We start from the raw sequence: 18488 nt of genomic DNA, 5'->3' as shown, positions 1-18488 counted from the left end.
CAAAAGCAGATGTATCATGCAATGCTTTATAATCAATAGATTTGTCCAATTTTTTTATGAACATGTTGCCCACTCCATTTTTGCGAAGTGATGGATCACGCCGAGACCACTTAGTGTGTATTGGCTAGTCTTTAAAACATCAAAATTCATGGGGTCTTAAGCACATTCCACATCCTGCGTTTCCCAAGGAGCGCCGGTGATCTGGTTCCTGTAGCCCGGGATAGAGAGGACCGGCCAGCAGGCCTGGTTACGTGTGGTGCGAGGACGGGATGGCTGGGACCCTGAGCTCACCTCTGCACCTGTCTGCCGGTACGGCCACAGGCTGCGACATTTCCGTGAAAGGAGAGTAAGGGCTGGGGCGGAAGCCTGGGCCAGCGCAGAGAGACAAAATCACCTGGAATCCAAAACTACTCCACGGCCGAGGAACTGAGGCCCGCAGCGGTCTGGGACGAGGGTGGCATCGTAAGGTCCAGCGTCCAGGCCTCGGTATCCTGTTCCTTCTTGAAGCTGCTTCGGAGCTGCGAGGGGGCTGGTGGGTCACTCTCGGCTGCCTCACCGGGTAATCTTATACAAGAAGAAAAGGAAAATGTCTCTGGCAGTGAAGACAAGGATTTTTTTGTAAAGTGTTTTGCAGGGGTGACGGTTGTTGAAACAGAAACCTTTTTTTTCTTTTAAGTTTTTTTCATGGGATTTTTTTCGGGGGAATGGATTTTTCAAGATAATAAATATGTGCTGATCCTGGAGAACACACTCCACACTCTCAGCACTAACCGCTTGGGAGAAGGAACCTATTAATGTTTAATTGTACCTTCTCTTGTGGCCCCGTTTTTTCCCTTTTAATTATGAAACACTGGAGCCTACAGAAAGGTAGAAAAAAAGGACACCCACATAACCACCACCTAAATACAATTAATTGTTAATATTTTCTCAAGTTTTCTTTATGTAATATTTCAATTTGAAATAAAAGTCAATTATAGGCATCATGCTAATTTGCCTGTGTATACTTAAGCCTGCATGTTCAAAAACTAAAGCCATTTTCTTGCATAACCAACATTCCCTTATCCTTTCACACCAAGTTATCAGTAATTCCTTAAAATTATTCAACTCCCAAATATTTTCAAATATAAACAGTCAAGCCCAATGTAACACATTTCAGTCAACTAGTCGACCATCTACACTGTGGTGGTCTCATAAGATTAAACTGGAACATAAATAGAAACTTGATAAACAGTATATGGCCCTTGATATTGGCATTGCAGCTCAAGTAGAGGAAATCACTGATGCTCAGTAGTGGTTCTGGAACATTTGATTTTCCTTATAAAAAATAAATAAGTGAAAATATTGTGATATATCACTGCACTGATCACCCAAATGATGAAAATCTTCTCTAGGCTCCGCAGGGAGGGGGCATTGTGACATATTTCTGAACCGATCATCCAGGAGATATAAGTATTCTCCAGGCTTTGACGAAAGAGCTTCGGAAGGTGTTGGGAGAGCCTCAGCCGGAATTTCACGGACGGACAAGGGCACAGAGAGGCCAGCTGTCTCCGTTGCACGTCAGCCGGGGAGCGCAATGAGCGCAGGTCTAGCCAGGAGGCCGGCAAAGAGAGCTAGAGGTGTGCGTTCCACTGCCAGGCACTCCATGGTGGCAGCTGGGAGGCTGCAGGGACACAGGCGGGCCGGGGACGGTGGCACGGAGTCGCAGAGGAGGCGAGCGGCCAGAAGGGTGTCAGGCCTGGACGCTGCACGGGCCCAGTGTTTCATGGGACGGGGGTCTCCACCCAGCCCAGGGGAGGACGCATTTTCCGGGGGTGGTGGGTGGCGGTGGGGGTGGGTGGTCAGGCGGGTGTGTGGTGTTGGAAAGGCATGAGAGCTCTGCCCGGGCTGCTCCCAAAGCCCAGGCGGCTGCCCGCAAACCCGCGGGTGCGCAGTAGGCGGCCCACCTGCTGGTACCTGGGCCGGCTCTGGGATCCCCAGGATGCCCAGGAAAGAATGGTAGTTCTCCGCTGTGTGGAGCCTCTCATCTGGCCTAGACCTAGAAGGCAGGAATCCCAGGAAGGTCAGCCCGGTGGAGGGGGCGGGGAGAAGACACGCCCCTCCATAGCCAGCCAGTTGTTCCCCGCGAAAGAGAGGCCACCGCCCTGCCCCGACCCGACCCTGTCCCAACCCCGCATCCTAAAGCTCCTCCAGCAGAGCCCGGTATTCTTCCTCGCTGAGGGGTGCTTCCAGCGAGGTGGCCTATTCCAAGGCCTCCAGCTCCCCCGGGGCCTCCGTTTCTAGGAAAGGTTGCGCCTGCTGCAGAAACTCTGGGCTCGCCAGGAGCTCATCCAGCAGCAGGCCGGAGGGGAGTGCAGACGAGCGCCCCGGCTCCTGGAGCGCCTGGGAGGGCGCCGGGGTGCCTTGCATCTGCCCCTGCCGAGCAGTGGCCTCCAGGGGCGTGGGCTGGCGAGGTGGAGCTGCCCTGGCTTGGGGTTCCCAGGCCGCCCCGGGGCCCTGGGAACCCCTGCCCCAGCCCCACCACGGACTCCCCTGGGACGCGGGTGGCGCAAGCACACCTTGGCCCTGTGGCCCCGCTTGAGTGGGCCCAGGCTGTCCCACCGCGCAAGCAACCGGCAGATCGTCACGCTGTGGGTCCGGGTCCTCCCGGCTTTTGCCCAGGTGCGGAGGCCGCCGAGGAGCCTGAGGGTGGGAGAGCGCCCCTTCCAGAGGAGCCGGGGCGGTATAGGCAAAATCCTGGCGTAAAGGGACAGGTTGGGAGATCCCCTCCGCCGGCACAGCCTGGCTGGGCTAGAGCACGGGGACGGCCCTCGCTTCCTGGCTCAAAAAAGCCCCTTGTGGGAGAGCCCCAGGCATGCAGGGCACGTGGGGTGTGGGAAGGCCCGTTCCCAACGCGCCGGTGTGGGCGAAGGCGACCCACGAGGGAGCAGGGTGACACCCGCCTGGGGCCGCTTTGCACAGGTCGCCTGACTGCGCAGGGGCCCTGCCAGCCTGTCCCGGCTGCCTGGCCCTTCAATTCTGAAATCAGATCTGAATCCTGGACTCTGGGAGGCCCGTCTCTCTCGCCAGCTCTTCCCTGGCGGCGATGCCTGGAAAGCGATCCTTCTCAAAGGCTCGGAGGAGTAGGGCGGTCTGGGATCCGGTGACCGGGGCCCGCTTTCGCCTGCCTTCTTGCAGGCCACGTCTTCCGGGCCAGGGTCGAGATTCCTGCCGGTGCTGCCTCAGCTGGCGTGACCTCTCATTCTGAAACCAAATCTGGACCCTGGGTTCCGGAATGCCGATGGCCTGGGCCAGCCGTTCTCTGGTGGCGATGCCCGGGTACGGGTTCCGCTCAAAGCAGGCTCGCAGGGCCTGGCTTTGGCTCGGGGTTCAAACGAGTCTCCTTCACCGTCCCCGTCCCCGGGCTTCCGCGGGGAGGGTGCTGTCCGAAGTTGTCGGGAAGGCCATCGCAGGGAGCCCCAGCCGGAATTTCATGGACGGACATGGGCAGAGAGAGGCCGGCGGGCTCCCGTGCACCTCAGCCAACCTGTACACTGCGGCAGGTGCAGCCAGAAGGCCTGCCCAGACAGCCAGCCAGCGGCTCTTATAAAGGCCCACAGGCAGGCAGGCTCCACCCCTTCATGAATGGCGGTGAGCCCTGGGACAGCCAGCCCCACCCCGGAAGGGTCCCAGGGCGTTGAGGCCTGTGGCCCGGGGGTTGTGGGGTGGGGAGGGAGGGCATGGTGATGCTGGTGTTGGGGCCGGAGAGACAAAGAGGAAGGGGGCGAGGGGGAAGGGGTGAGGGGTCGCGTTTCGGGGGCTGGCTCTCCGGACCTCTCCAGGAATCCCGCGGGAACTGGAAGCCGCTCTCTGGGCTCCCAGGCATCTTCAGCGGGAGAAACTGGCCTGGGTGGGTGGAGGGGAGTGTGGAACTGAACCTCCGTGGGATTCTTAAGTGTTCTCGGCCCTCTCTCCATGAAGAAGGCAGTGCCTGTGGGTGTCGCCATTACCGGGACAGTCTGAAACACGCAGGCGTGTGGCTCTCATTCATTTCCAAGTAGGAGACCAGAGCGAGACCCTAGAGAGAAGATGCCTCCCCGGCGTGATGGCCTGACGATGGATTCCGGAGTGCGGCAACATGGGGAGTCTGCAGTGTGGCCGGTTTGGAAACTGGCAAGGAGAGCGAAGGCACCATACCGGTCTTCCATCCTTACCTGCGTGTTTCCGAGTGCCCGCAGAGCTGCGGGAGCAAACAGTCAGCGTGACACATCTGTGAACTGATCAACAAAGTGATGTAACAGTTGCCTAGGCTCTGCCTACAGGGGCTTTGTGACATATCTCTGCACTGATCATCTAGGTGATGGGACTTTGTCTAGGCTCTGCCTATGGGGACATTGTTACATATCTCTACACTGATCACCGAGGTAATGTAACTCTTGAGTTGGATCTGCCTATGGGGGCATTGTGACATATTTCTGCACTGATCACCCAGGTGATGGGACACTTGTCTAGGCTCTGTGTGTGGGGGCTTTGTGACATATCTCCGCACTGATCACACAGGTGATGTAACGCTTGACTAGGCTCTGCCTACGGGGCATAGTGACATATCACTGCATTGATGACCGAGGTGATGTAACTCTTGTTCAGGCTTTGCCTATAGGGGACCTTGGGGTATATCTCTGCACTGATCAACCAGGTGATGTAACTCTTGCTTACGCTCTGCCTGCAGGGGCATTGTGAAATATCTCTGCACCGATCACCCACGTGATGGGACTCTTCTCTAGGCTCTGCCTACTGGAGGCATTGTCACATATTTCTGCACTGATCACCCAGGTGACGGACTCTTGTCTTGGATTTGCCTATGGGGGCATTGTGACAGATCTCTGCACTGATCACCCAGGTGATGTAACTATTGTCTAGGCTCTGCTTACATGGGGTATTGTGACATATCTCTTCACTAATCACCTAAGTGATGTAACACTTGTGTAGGCTCTGCCTACAGGGGCATTTTGACATATCTCTGCACTGTTAACCGAGGTGATGAACTCATGTCTAGGCTGTGCCCACAGGGGGATTGAGACATATCTCTGCACTGATCCCGAGGTGATCCAACTCTTCCCTGGTCTCTGCCTACTGGGGACATTGTGACATACCACTGCACTGATCTCCCAGGTGCTGTAACTTTAGTCTAGGGTCTGGCTACACGGCAATGTGACATATCATTGCACTGATCACCCAGGTGATATAACTCTTGTCTAGGCTCTGCCTACATGGGGCTTGTGACATATCTCTGCACTGACCACCCAGGTGATATAACTCTTCTCTAGGATCTGTCTATAGGGTGCTTTGTGACATATCCCTGCAATGGTCACCCAGGTGATATACCACTAGTCAAGGTTCCGCCGACAGGGGCATTGCGATGTATCTCTGCAATGATCACCTAGGTGACGTAACTCTTGTGTAGGCTCTGCCTACAGGGGCATTGTGACATATCTCTGCATTGATCATCCAGGTGATGTAACTCTTTTGTAGGATCTCCCTACAGGGTGCTTTGTGACATAGCCCTGCAATGATCACCCAGGTGATGTACCACTTGTCAAGGCTCTGCCTACAGGGACATTGCGATGTATCTCTGCACTGATCACCTAGGTCACGTAACTCTTGTCTAGGCTCTGCCTACTGTGGCATTGTGACATATCTCTGCACTGATCACCCAAGTGATGGAACTCTTGTCTAGTATCTGCCTAAGGGGACTTTGTGACATAAATCTGCTCTGATCATCCAGCTGATGGGGCTGTTGTATAGGCTCTGCCTAAGGGGGCATTGTGACCTATTTCTGCACTGATCACCCAGGTGATGGACTCTTGTCTTGGATCTGCATATGGGGGCATTGTGACATATCTCTGCACTGATCACCCAGGTGATGTAACTGTTGTATAAGCTCTGCCTACAGGGGAATTGTGAGAGATCTCGCCACTGATCACCAAAGTGATGTAACCATAGTCTAGTCTTTGCCTTCAGGGGGCTTTGTGACATACCTTTGCCCTGATCACCCAGGTGATGTAACTCATCTAAGTTCTGCCTTCAGGAGCTTTGTGACATATCTCTGCACCGATCACTTAGGTGATGTAACACTTTTATAAGCACTACCTACAGGGAATTTTGACAAATCACTGCACTGATCACCTAGGTGATGTAACTCTTGTCTACCCTCTGCCCAAAGAGGGCACTGGAAATACCTCTGCACAATATCACCCAGGTGATTCAACTCTTGTCTAGGATATGCCTACAGGGGTTATTGTGAAATATCTGCACTGATCAACTAGGTGGTGTAACACTTGTCTAGGCTCTGCCTACAGGGGCGTTTTCACATATCCCTGAACTGATGACAAAGGTGATGTAACTGTTGCCTAGGCATTGTCTACAGGGGACATTGTGACATACATCTGCACTGATCACCCAGGTGATGCAACTCTTGCCTAGGTTTTGCCTACAGGGGACATTGTGACATATCTCTGCACTGATCACCCAGGTGATGTAACTCTTCTCTATGCTCTGCCTACAGTAGACGTTGGCACATATCTCTGCGCTGATCACCCAGGTGATGCAACTCTTCTCTACGCTCTGCCTACAGAGGCATTGTGACATATCTCTGCACTGATCACACAGGTGATGTAACCATTTTCTAGTCTGTGGCTACAGAGGGCGTTGTGACATCACTCTGCACGGATCACCCAGGAGATGTGACTCTTGTCTAAGCTCTGCCTAGAGGGACATTGGGACATACCCCTGCACTTTTCGCTGAGGTGATGTAAAACTTGTCTAGGCTTTGACTACAGTGGAATTTATGACATATCTCTGCACTGATCACCCAGGTGATGTAACTCTTGTCTAGGCTCTGCTTACAGGGGTTATTGTGACATATCTCTGCACTGATCACCTAAGTGATGTAACATTTGTGTAGGCTCTGCCTACAGGGGCATTTTGACATATCTCTGCACTGTTAAATGAGGTGATGTAACTCATGTCTAGGCTGTGCCCACAGGGGGATTGAGACATATCTGTGCACTGATCCTGAGATGATCCAACTCTTACCTGGTCTCTGCCTACTGGGCACTTTGTGACATATCTCTGCACTGATCTCCCAGGTGCTGTAACTTTAGTCTAGGCTCTGGCTACACAGCATTGTGACATATCACTGCACTGATCACCCAGGTGATATAACCCTTGTCTAGGCTCTGCCTACAGGGGCTTGTGACATATCTCTGCACTGGCCACCCAGGTGATATAACTCTACTCTAGGACCTCCCTATAGCGTGCTTTGTGACATATCAATGCAATGGTCACCCAGGTGATATACCACTAGTCAAGGCTCTGCCTACAGGGACATTGCGATGTATCTCTGCAATGATCACCTAGGTCATGTAACTCTTGTCTAGGCTCAGCCTACAGGGACATTGTGACATATCTCTGCACTGATCACCCAGGTGATGTAACTCTTTTCTAGGATCTGCCTACAGGGTGTTTTGTGACAAAGCCCTGCAATGATCACCCAGGTGATATACCACTTGTCAAGGCTCTGCCTACAGGGACATTGCGATATATCTCTGCACTGATCACCTAGGTCATGTAACCCTTGTCCAGGCTCAGCCTACTGTGGCATTGTGACATATCTCTGCACTGATCACCCAGGTGATGGAACTCTTGTCTAGTATCTGCCTAAGGGGACTTTGTGACATAAATCTGCACTGATCATCCAGCTGATGGGGCTGTTGTATAGGCTCTGCCTAAGGGGGCATTGTGACCTATTTCTGCACTGATCACCCAGGTGACAGACTCTTGTCTTGGATCTGCATATGGGGGCATTGTGACATATCTCTGCACTGATCACCCAGGTGATATAACTGTTGTATAAGCTCTGCCTACAGGGGAATTGTGAGAGATCTCGCCACTGATCACCAAAGTGATGTAACTATTGTCTAGGCTTTGCCTACAGGGGGCTTTGTGACATACCTTTGCACTGATCACCCAGGTGATGTAACTCATCTAAGTTCTGCCTTCAGGAGCTTTGTGACATATCTCTCCACCAATCACTTAGGTGATGTAACACTTTTATAAGCACTGCCTACAGGGAATTTTGACAAATCCCTGCACTGATCACCTAGGTGATGTAACTCTTGTCTACGCTCTGCCCAAAGGGGGCACTGTGAAATATCTCTGCACAAAATCACCCAGGTGATTCAACTCTTGTCTAGGATATGCCTACAGGGGTTATTGTGAAATATCTCTGCACTGATCAACTAGATGGTGTAACACTTGTCTAGGCTCTGCCTACAGGGGCATTTTCACATATCCCTGAACTGATGACAAAGGTGATGTAACTGTTGCCTAGGCATTGTCTACAGGGGACATTGTGACATACATCTGCACTGATCACCCAGGTGATGCAACTCTTGCCTAGGCTTTGTCTACTGGGGACATTGTGACATATCTCCGCACTGATCACCCAGGTGATGCAACTCTTCTCTATGCTCTGCCTACACGCGAGGTTGGCACATAACTCTGCACTGATCACCCAGGTGATGCAACTCTTCTCTACGCTCTGCCTACAGGGGCATTGTGACATATCTCTGCACTGACCTCACAGGTGATATAACTCTTCTCTAGGATCTGCCTATAGGGTGCTTTTAGACATAGCCCTGCAATGGTCACTCAGGTGATATACCACTTGTCAAGGCTCTGCCTACAGGCGCATTGCGATGTATCTCTGCACTGATCACCTAAGTCATATGACTCTTATCTACGCTCTGCCTACAAGGCCATTGTGACATAACTCTGCACTGATCACCCAGGTGATGTAACTCTTGTCTAGTATCTGCCTAAGGGGACTTTGTGATATAAATCTGCACTGATCATCCAGCTGATGGGGCTGTTGTATAGGCTCTGCCTAAGGGGGAATTGTGACCTATTTTTGCACTGATCACCCAGGTGACGGACTCTTGTCTTGGATCTGCCTATGGGGGCATTGTGACATATCTCTGCACTGATCGCCCAAGTGATGTAACTGTTGTATAAGCTCTGCCTACAGGGGAATTGTGAGAGGTCTCGCCACTGATCACCAAAGGGATGTAACTATCGTCTAGGCTTTGCCTACAAGGGGCTTTGTAACATTCCTTTGCACTTGTCACCTTGGTGATGTAACTCATCTAAGTTCTGCCTACAGGAGCTTTTTGATATATCTCTGCACTGATCACTTAGGTGATGTAACAGTTTTCTAACCACTGCCGACAGGGAACTTTGACAAATCTCTTCACTGATCACCTAGGTGATGGAAGTCTTTTCTACCCTCTGCCCAAAGGGGGTATTGTGAAATATCTCTGCACTGATCACTCAGGTGATTCAACTCTTGTCTTGGATCTGCCTACAGGGGTATTGTGAAATATCTCTGCACTGATCACCCAGGTGATGCAACTCTTCTCTATGCTCTGCTACAGGGGACATTGTGACATATCTCTGCTCTGATCACCCAGGTGATGTAACTCTTTTCTAGGCTCTGCTTAAAGAGGGTGTTGTGACATCACTCTGCAAGGATCACCCGGCTTATGTAACTCTTGTCTAGGTTCTGCCTATGGGGGCATTATGACTTATCGCTGCACTGATCACCCAGGAGATGAGACTATTGTATAAGCTCTGCCTAGAGGAACATTGGGACATATCTCTGCACTGATTGCTGATGTGATGTAAAACTTGTCTAGGCTTTGCCTACAGTGGGATGTATGACATATCTCTGCATTGATCACCCAGGTGATGTAACTCTTGTCTAGGCTCTGCTTACAGGGGGTATTGTGAGATATCTCTGCACTGATCACCCAGGTGATGTAACTCTTGCTTAGGCTCTGCCTACAGGGGCATTTTCACATATCACTGCACTGATCACCGAGATGATGTAACTCATATTTAGGCTTCGCTGACAGGGGGCATTGAGACATATCTCTGCACTGATCACCCAGGTGATGCAACTCTTGTCTGGGGTCTACTTTCAGGGGGCATTGTGACATATCTCTGCCCTGATCACCCAGGTAATGTAACTCTTGTCTAGGTTCTGCCTACTGGGGACATTGTGACATATCTCCGCACTGATCACCCAGGTGATGTCACTTTTGTCAGGAATATGGCTACAGGGACATTGTGACAAGTCACTGCACTGATCACACAGCTGATGTAACTCTTGTCTAGGCTCTGGACACAGGGGGCCTGTGACACATCTCTGCATTGATCACCCAGGTGATGTAACCCTTGTCTAGGCTCTGCCAAAAGGGGGCATTTTGACATAACTCTGCACTGATCACCCAGGTGATGTAACTCTTGTCTAGTATCTGCCTAAGGGGACTTTGTGATATAAATCTGCACTGATCATCCAGCTGATGGGGCTGTTGTATAGGCTCTGCCTAAGGGGACATTGTGGCATATTTCTGCACTGATCACACAGGAGATGGACACTTGTCTTGGATCTGCCTATGGGGGCATAGTGACATATGTCTGCACTGATCACTTATGTGATGTAACGCTTGTCTAAGCTGCGCCTAAAGGGGAATTGTGACAGATATCTCCACTGATCACCCAAGTGATGTAACAATTTTCTTGGATTTGTCTACAGGAGGCTTTGTGACATAACTTTGCACTGATCACCCAGGAGATGCAACTCTTGTGTAGGCTCCACCTACAGGGGGTATTGTGACGTACCTCCGCACCGATCACCCATGTGATGTTACTCTTGTCTAGTCTCCACCTACAGAGTGTATTGTGACGTATCTCTGCTCTGATCAGCCAGGTGATGTAACATTTATCTAGGCTCTGCCTACAGGGGCGTTTTGACATAGCTCTGCACAGATCACCTAGGTTATGTAACTCTTGTCCACTCTCTGCCTACAGGGAGCATTGTGAAATATCTCTGCACTGATCACCCAGGTGTTAGGACTCTTCTCTATACTCTGCCTACAGGGGGATTTGTGACATATCTCTGCACTGATTGCCCAGGTGATGTAATTCTTGTCTAGGCTCTGTCTATGGGGGCATTGTGTCAAATATCTGCACTGATCACCCAGGTGATGTAACTCTTTGCTAGGCTCTGTCCACAGATATTTTTGTGACTTATCACTGCACTGATCACCTAGGTGATGTAAGCCTTGTATGGGCTTTACCTACAGAAGGCTTTGTGACATATCTATGCACTGTTCTCTGAGGTGATGCAACTCTTGTCTAGGCATTGCCTACAGGAGACATTGGTACATATCTCTGCACTGAACACCCAGGTGATGGACTCTTGTCTTAGATCTGCTTACATGAACATTATGACACATTTCTGAACTGATCAACCAAGTGATGAAACTCTTCTCTAGGCTCTGCCTACAGAGGCTTTGTGACACATCTCTGCACTGTTCACCCTGGGGAGGGAACTCTTGTCTACGCTCTGCCTACAGGAGGCTTTATGACTTATACCTGCACTGATGACCTATGTTATGTAACACTTCTCTAGGCTCTGTCTACACGGGAATTCTCACATATCTCTGCACTGATCACCCAGGTTACTGACTCTTGTCTTGGATCTGCTTATGGGGGCATTGTGACAGATCTCTGCACTGATCACCCAGGTGATGTAACTGTTGTATAAGCTCTGCCTACAGGGGAATTGTGAGAGATCTCGCCACTGATCACCCAAGTGATGTAACTATAGTCTAGGCTTTGCCTTCAGGGGGCTTTTTGACATACATTTGCACTGATAACCCAGGTGATGTAGCTCTTCTAAGCTCTGCCTACAGGAGCTTTGTGGCATATCTGTGCACTGATCACTTAGGTGATGTAACACTATTATAAGCACTGCCTACAGGGAATTTTGACAAACCTCTGAACTGATCACCTAGGTGATGTAACTCTTGTTTACCCTCTGCCATAAGTGGGCATTGTGAAATATTTCTGCACTGATCACCCAGGTGATTCAAATCTTGTCTACGATCTGCCTACAGGGGCGTTTTCACATATCCCTGAACTGATGACAAAGGTGATGTAACTCTTGCCTAGGCTTTGCCTACAGGGGACATTGAGACCTATCTCTGCACTGATCACCCAGGTGATGCAACTCTTCTCTATACTCTGCCTACATGGGGCATTGTGACATATTTCTGCACTGATCACCCAGGTGATGTAACTATTTTCTAGTCTCTGCCTACAGAGAGCTTTGTGAAATAACTCCGCACGGATCACCCGGGTTATGTAACTCTTGTCTATGCTCTGCCTATGCGGACATTGTGACTTATCTCTGCACTGATCACCCAGGAGATGTGACTCTTTTCTAAGCTCTGCCTATAGGGACATTGGGACCTATCACTGCACTGATCACTGAGGTGATGTAAAACTTGTCTAGGCTTTGCTTGCAGGGGAGTTTATGATATATCTCTGCACTGATCACCCAGGTGATGTAACTCTTTTCTAGGCTCTGCTTACAGGGTGTATTGTGAGATATCTCTGCACGAATCACCCAGGTGATGTAACACTTGTGTAGGCTCTGCCTACAGGGGAAATTCAACAAATAACTGCACTGATCACCGAGATGATTTAACTCTTGTATAGGCTTCACCGAGAGGGGGCATTGAGACATATCTCTGCACTGATCACCGAGGTGATGCAACTCTTGTCTGGAATCTGCTTACCGGGGGCATTGTGACATATCACTGCCCTCATTACCCAGGTGATGTAACTCTTGTCTAGGCTCTGCCTACTGGAGACATTGTGACATATCTCCACAATGGTCACCCTGGTGAAGTCACTTTTGTCAAGGATATGGCTATAGGGACATTGTGACATGTCACTGCACTGATCACACAGCTGATGTAACTCTTGTCTAGACTCTGGCTACAGGGGCTTGTGAGACATCTCTGCACTGATCACCCAGGTGATGTAACCCTTGTCTATCCTCTGCCAAAAGGGGGCATTGTGACATAACTCTGCACTGATCACCCAGGTGATGGGACTCTTGTCTAGGCTCTGCCTACATGGGTATTGTGACATATCTCTGCAGTGATCACGCAGGTGATGTAACTCTTGTCTATATCTGCCTACCGGTGGCATTGTGGCATATTTCTGCACTGATCACTCATGTGATGTAACGCTTGTCTAAGTTGCGGCAAAAGAGGAATTGTGACAGATATCTCCACTGATCACCCAGGTGATGTAACAATTTTCTGGGATTTGTCTACAGGGGCTTTGTGACATATCTTTGCACTGATCACCCTGGAGATGTAACATTTGTCGAGGATCGGCCTACAGGGCCTTTGTGGCAGATTTCTGCACTGATCGCCCAGGTGATGTAACCCTTGTTTAGGCTCTGCCTACAGGGCCTTTGTGACATATCTCTGCACTGATCACCCAGGTGATGGAACACTTCTCTAGGCTCCACCTACAGGGGGTATTGTGACGTATCTCTGCACTGATCACCCAGGTGATGTAACATTTATGTAGGCTCTGCCTACAGGGGCATTTAGACATAGCTCTGCACAGATGACCTAGGTTATGTAACTCTTCTCCACTCTCTGCCTACAGGACGCATTGTGAAATATCTCTGCACTGATCACCACGTGATGGGACTCTTCTCTATACTCTGCCTAGAGGGGGATTTGTGACATACCTCTGCACTGATCACCCAGGTGATGGAAGTCTTGTCTAGGCTCTGTCTATGGGGCATTGTGTCAAATATCTGCACTGATCACCCAGGTGATGTAACTCTTGTCTAGGCTCTGTCTACAGAGATTTTTGTGACGTATCACTGCACTGATCACCTAGGTGATGTAAACCTTTTATGGGCTTTGCCTACAGAAGGCTTTGTGACATATCTATGCACTGATTTCTGAGGTGATGCAACTCGTCTCTAGGCACTGCCTACAGGAAACATTGGTACATATCTCTGCACTGATCACTCAGGTGATGGACTCTTGACTTAGATCTGCCTACATAGACATTGTGACACATCTCTGAACTGATCAACGAATTGATGAAACACTTGTCTAGGCTCTGCCTACAGAGGCTTTGTGACACATCTCTGCACTGATCACCCTGGGGAGGGAACTCTTTTCTACGCTCTGCCTACAGGTTTTGATGTACATTTCCACTGATCAAACAGGTGATGTAACCCTTGTCAAGGTTCTGCTTACAGGGCTTTGTGACATATCTCTGCACTGATCACCCCAGGGAGGAAACGGTTGTCTACACTCTGCCTAGAGGAGGCTTTACGACTTACCCCTGCACTGGTCACTAGGTGATGTAACACTTGTCTACTCTGTGTCTACACGGGAATTTTCAAATAGCTCTACACTGATTACCTAAGTGATGTAACCCTTGTCTATGTTTAGCCTACTGGGGATTTCTGACATACCTATGCACTGATCACCGAGGTGATGTAAATCATTTCCAGGCTTTTTGTACAAGGGACATTGTGATATATCTCTGCACTGATAACCCAAATGATGCAAATCTTCTCTAGGCTCCACAGGAAGGGGGCATTTTGATATGTTCCTGAACCGATCATCCAGGAGATATAACTATTCTCCAGGCTCTGACTACAGAGCGTTGGAAGGTGTTGGCAGAGCCTCAGTCAGAATTTCACAGACGGACAAGGGCACAGAGAGGCCAGCGGGCTCCCTTGCACGATAGCCGTGGTGTGCAATGAGCGCAGGTCTAGCCAGGAGGCCGGCAAAGATAACTAGAAGTCTGCGTTCCACTGCCAGGCACTCCATGGTGGGAGCTGGGAGGCTCCAGGGGCACGGTCGGGCCTGCAACGGTGGCGCAGAGGCACAGAGGAAGCGAGCAGCTGGAGGGGTGTCAGGCCTGGAAGCTGCGCAGGCCCAGTGTTTCACAGGACGGTGGTCTCCACCCAGCCCATGGGAGGACACATTTTCCGGGTGTGGTGGGTGGGGTTGGTGAGGGGGTGGTCAGGCGGGTGTGTGGTGTTGGAAAGGCATGAGAGCTCTGCCTAGGCTGCTCCCACAGCCCAGGCGGCTGCCCGGAAACCTGCACATGTGCAGTAGGCGGCCCAGCTGCTGGTACCTGGGAGGGCTCTGGGATCCCCGGGATGCCCAGGAAAGAATGGCAGTTCTCCGCTGTGTGGAGTCTCTCACCAGGCCTAGACCTAGAAGGCAGGAATCCCAGGCCAGTCAGTCTGGTGGAGGGGGTGGGGGGAAGACACGCACCTCCATAGCCAGCAAGGTGTTCCTCACGAAAGAGAGGCCACCGCATTGCCCCGACCCAACTCCGTCCCAACAATGCGTCCTAAAGCTCCTCCAGCAGAACCTGGTATTCTTCCTCGCTGAGGGGTGCTTCCAGCTACGCGGCCCATTCCAAGGCCTCCAGCTCCCCCGGGTCCTCCGTTTCTAGGAAAGGTTGCACCTGCTGCAGAAACTCCGGGCTCGCCAGGAGCTCATCCTGCAGCAGGCCGGAGGGGAGTGCAGATGAGCGCCCTGGCTCCTGGAGCACCTGGGAGGGCGCCCGGATGCCTTGCATCTGCCCCTGCCACGTGGAGGCCTCCAGGGACACGGGCTGGCGAGGTGGAGCTGCCCCGGCTTGGGGATCCCACGCCACCCTGGCGACCTGGGGACCCCGGCCCCAGCCCCACTGTGGACTCCCCTGGGACGCAGGTGATGCAAGCTCACCTTGGCCTTGTGGCCCCGCTTGAGTGGGCCCAGGCTGTCCCACTGCCCAAGGGCCCGGCAGGCCGTCGCGCTGCTGGTCCCAGTCCTCTCGGCTTTTGCCCAGGTGCGGAGGCCACCGAGGAGCCTGAGGCTGGGAAAGCGCCCCTTACGGAGGACCTGGGGCGGCATAGGCAAAATCCCTGCAAGCCAGGGCAGGTTGGGAGATCCCCTATGCCGGTGCGGCCAGGCTGGGCTGGAGCACGGGGACATCCCTTGCTCCGTGGCTCACGAAAGCCCCCTGTTGGAGATCCACAGGCGCGCAGGGCACGTTGGGTGTGGGAAGCCCCATTCCAAACGCGCCAGTGTGGGTGAAGGGGACTCACGAGGGAGCAGGGTGACACACGCCGGGGACTGCGTTGCACAGCCCACCTGCCTGCACGGGCGCCCTACCTGCCTGTCCCAAGTACCTGTCCCTTTGATTCTGAAACCAGATCTGAATCCTGGACTCTGGGAGGCCTGTCTCTCTGGCCAGCTCTTCCCTGGAGGCGATGCCTGGAAAGCGATCTTTCTCAAAGACTCGGAGGAGCAGGGCGTTTTGGGGTCTGGTGACGGCGGTCCGCTTTCGCCTGCCTTCTTGTGGGCCCCATCTCCCAGGCCAGGGCCAAGATTCCCGCCGGTGCTGCCTCAGCTGGCGTGACCTCTCATTGTGAAACCAAATCGGGACCCTGGACTCTGGAATGCTGATGGCCTTGGCCAGCCGTTCACTGGTGGCGATGCCAGGGTACAGGTTCCGCTCAAAGCAGCCTCGCAGGGCCTCGCTTTGGCTCGGGGTCCAAACGAGTCTCCTTCACCGTCCCAGTCCCTGGGCTTCCGCGGGGAGGGTGCTGTCCGAAGTTGTCAGGAGGGCCATCGCGGGGAATCCCAGCCGGAATTTCACAGACGGACACGGGCAGACAGAGGCCGGCGGGCTCCCATGCACCTCAGCCGGCGAGTGCACTGCAGCAGGTGCAGCCAGGAGGACTGCCCAGACAGCCAGCCAGCGGCTCTTATAAAGGCCCACAGGCAAGCAGGTTCCACCACTTCATGAATGGCGGTGAGCCCAGGGACAGCCTGACACACACCGGAAGGGTCTCAGGGCATCGCGGCCTGCGGCCGGGGGATGGTGGGGGGGGGGAGGGCATGGTGATGGTGGTGGTGGGGCCAGAGACAAGAAGAGGAAGTGGGCGAGGGGTAAGTGCTGAGGGGGGCGCGTTTCGGGGCTGGCTCTCCAGACCTCTACAGGAATCCCGCAGGAACTGGAAGCCACTCTCTGGGCTCCCATGAGTCTTCAGCAGGGAGAAACCGCCCTGAGTGGGTGGAGGGGAGTGTGAAACTGAACTTCTGTGGGAGTCCTGAGTGTTCCAGACCCTCTCTCCGTGAAGGAGGCAGTGCCTGTGGCTGTCGCCGTTGCCGGGACAGTCTCACACAAGCAGGCTTGTGGCTCTCCTTCATTTCCATGTAGGAGACCAGAGGGAGACCCCAGAGAGAAGATGCCTCCCCGGAGTGATGGCCTGACGATGGATTCCCGTGTGCGGCAACATGGGGAGTCCGCAGTGTGGCCGGTGTTGAAACTGGCAAGGAGAGAGAAGGCACCAAGCCGGTCTTCAACCCTTCCCTGCATGTTTCCGGGTGCTCACAGAGCTCCGGGAGAAAACAGTCAGCATGACACATCTCTGAACTGATCAAAAAAGTGATGTAACAGTTGTCTAGGCTCTGCTTACAGGGCTTGGTGACATATCTCTGCACTGATCATCCAGCTGATGGGACTTTATTCTAGGCTCTGCCTATGGGGGCATTGTGACATATCTCTACACCTATCATTCAGGTGATGTAACTCTTGTGTTGGATCTGCCCATGGGGACATTGTGACATATTTCTGCACTGATCACCCAGGTGATGGGACCCTTGTCTAGGCTCTATTTATGGGGGCTTTGTGATATATCTCTGCACTGATCACCCAGGTGATGTAACGCTTGAATAGGCTCTGCCTACGGGGCATAGTGACATATCACTACATTGATCTCCGAGGTGATTTCACTGTTGTACATGCTCTGCCTATAGGGGGCCTTTTGACATTTCTCTGCACTGATCAGCTAGGTGATGTAACTCTTGCTTACGCTCTGCCTGCAGGGGCATTGTGAAATATCTCCGCACTGATAACCCAGGTTATGGGATTCTTCTATAGGCTCTGCTTCTGGGGGTATTGTTACATATTTCTGTACTGATTACCCAGGTGACGGACACTTGTCTTGCCTTTGTCTCTGGGGGCATTGTGACATATCTCTGCACTGATCACCCAGGTGATGTAACTGTTGCATAAGCTCTGCCTAAAGGGGCATTGCGACAGATCTCCGCACTAATCACTCAGGTGATGTAACTATTGTCTAGGCCCTGCTTAAAGGGGCCTTGTCACATATCTCTGCACTGATCACCCAGGTGATGTAACTCTTCTCTAAGCTCTGCTTACACGGGGTATTGTGACATATCTCTGCAATGATCACCTGAGTGATGTAACACATGTGTAGGCTCTGCCTACATGGACTTCTTGACATATCCTAGCACTGTTAACCGAGGTGATGTAACTATTGTTTAGGCAGTGCCCACAGGGGTATTGAGACATATCACTGCACTGATCACTGAGGTGATGCTGCTCTTGTCTGCGATTTGCTTACAGGGGCATTGTGACATATCTCTGCTCTGATCACACAGATGATGTCACTTTTGTCAAGGATATGGCTACAGGGATATTGTGACATGTCACTGCACTGATCACACAGCTGATGTAACTCTTGTCTA

At 52.1% G+C, this 18488-nt stretch overlaps 2 pseudogenes; both read right to left on the bottom strand.

Annotated features, from left to right (window-relative positions):
• Positions 1 to 2175: 2175 nt before the first annotated feature.
• LOC129395588 (double homeobox protein 4-like protein 4) lies at positions 2176 to 3513 on the bottom strand (annotated as a pseudogene).
• An 11781-nt stretch (positions 3514 to 15294) lies between these two features.
• On the bottom strand, positions 15295 to 16563 carry LOC117978743 (double homeobox protein 4-like protein 4; annotated as a pseudogene).
• Between the last annotated feature and the right edge of the window lie 1925 nt (positions 16564 to 18488).

Source organism: Pan paniscus, chromosome Y (genome assembly GCF_029289425.2).
Source record: "Pan paniscus chromosome Y, NHGRI_mPanPan1-v2.0_pri, whole genome shotgun sequence".
Classification (NCBI taxonomy): Eukaryota; Metazoa; Chordata; class Mammalia; order Primates; family Hominidae; genus Pan; species Pan paniscus.
This window is presented reverse-complemented; position numbering and strand designations above follow the sequence as displayed.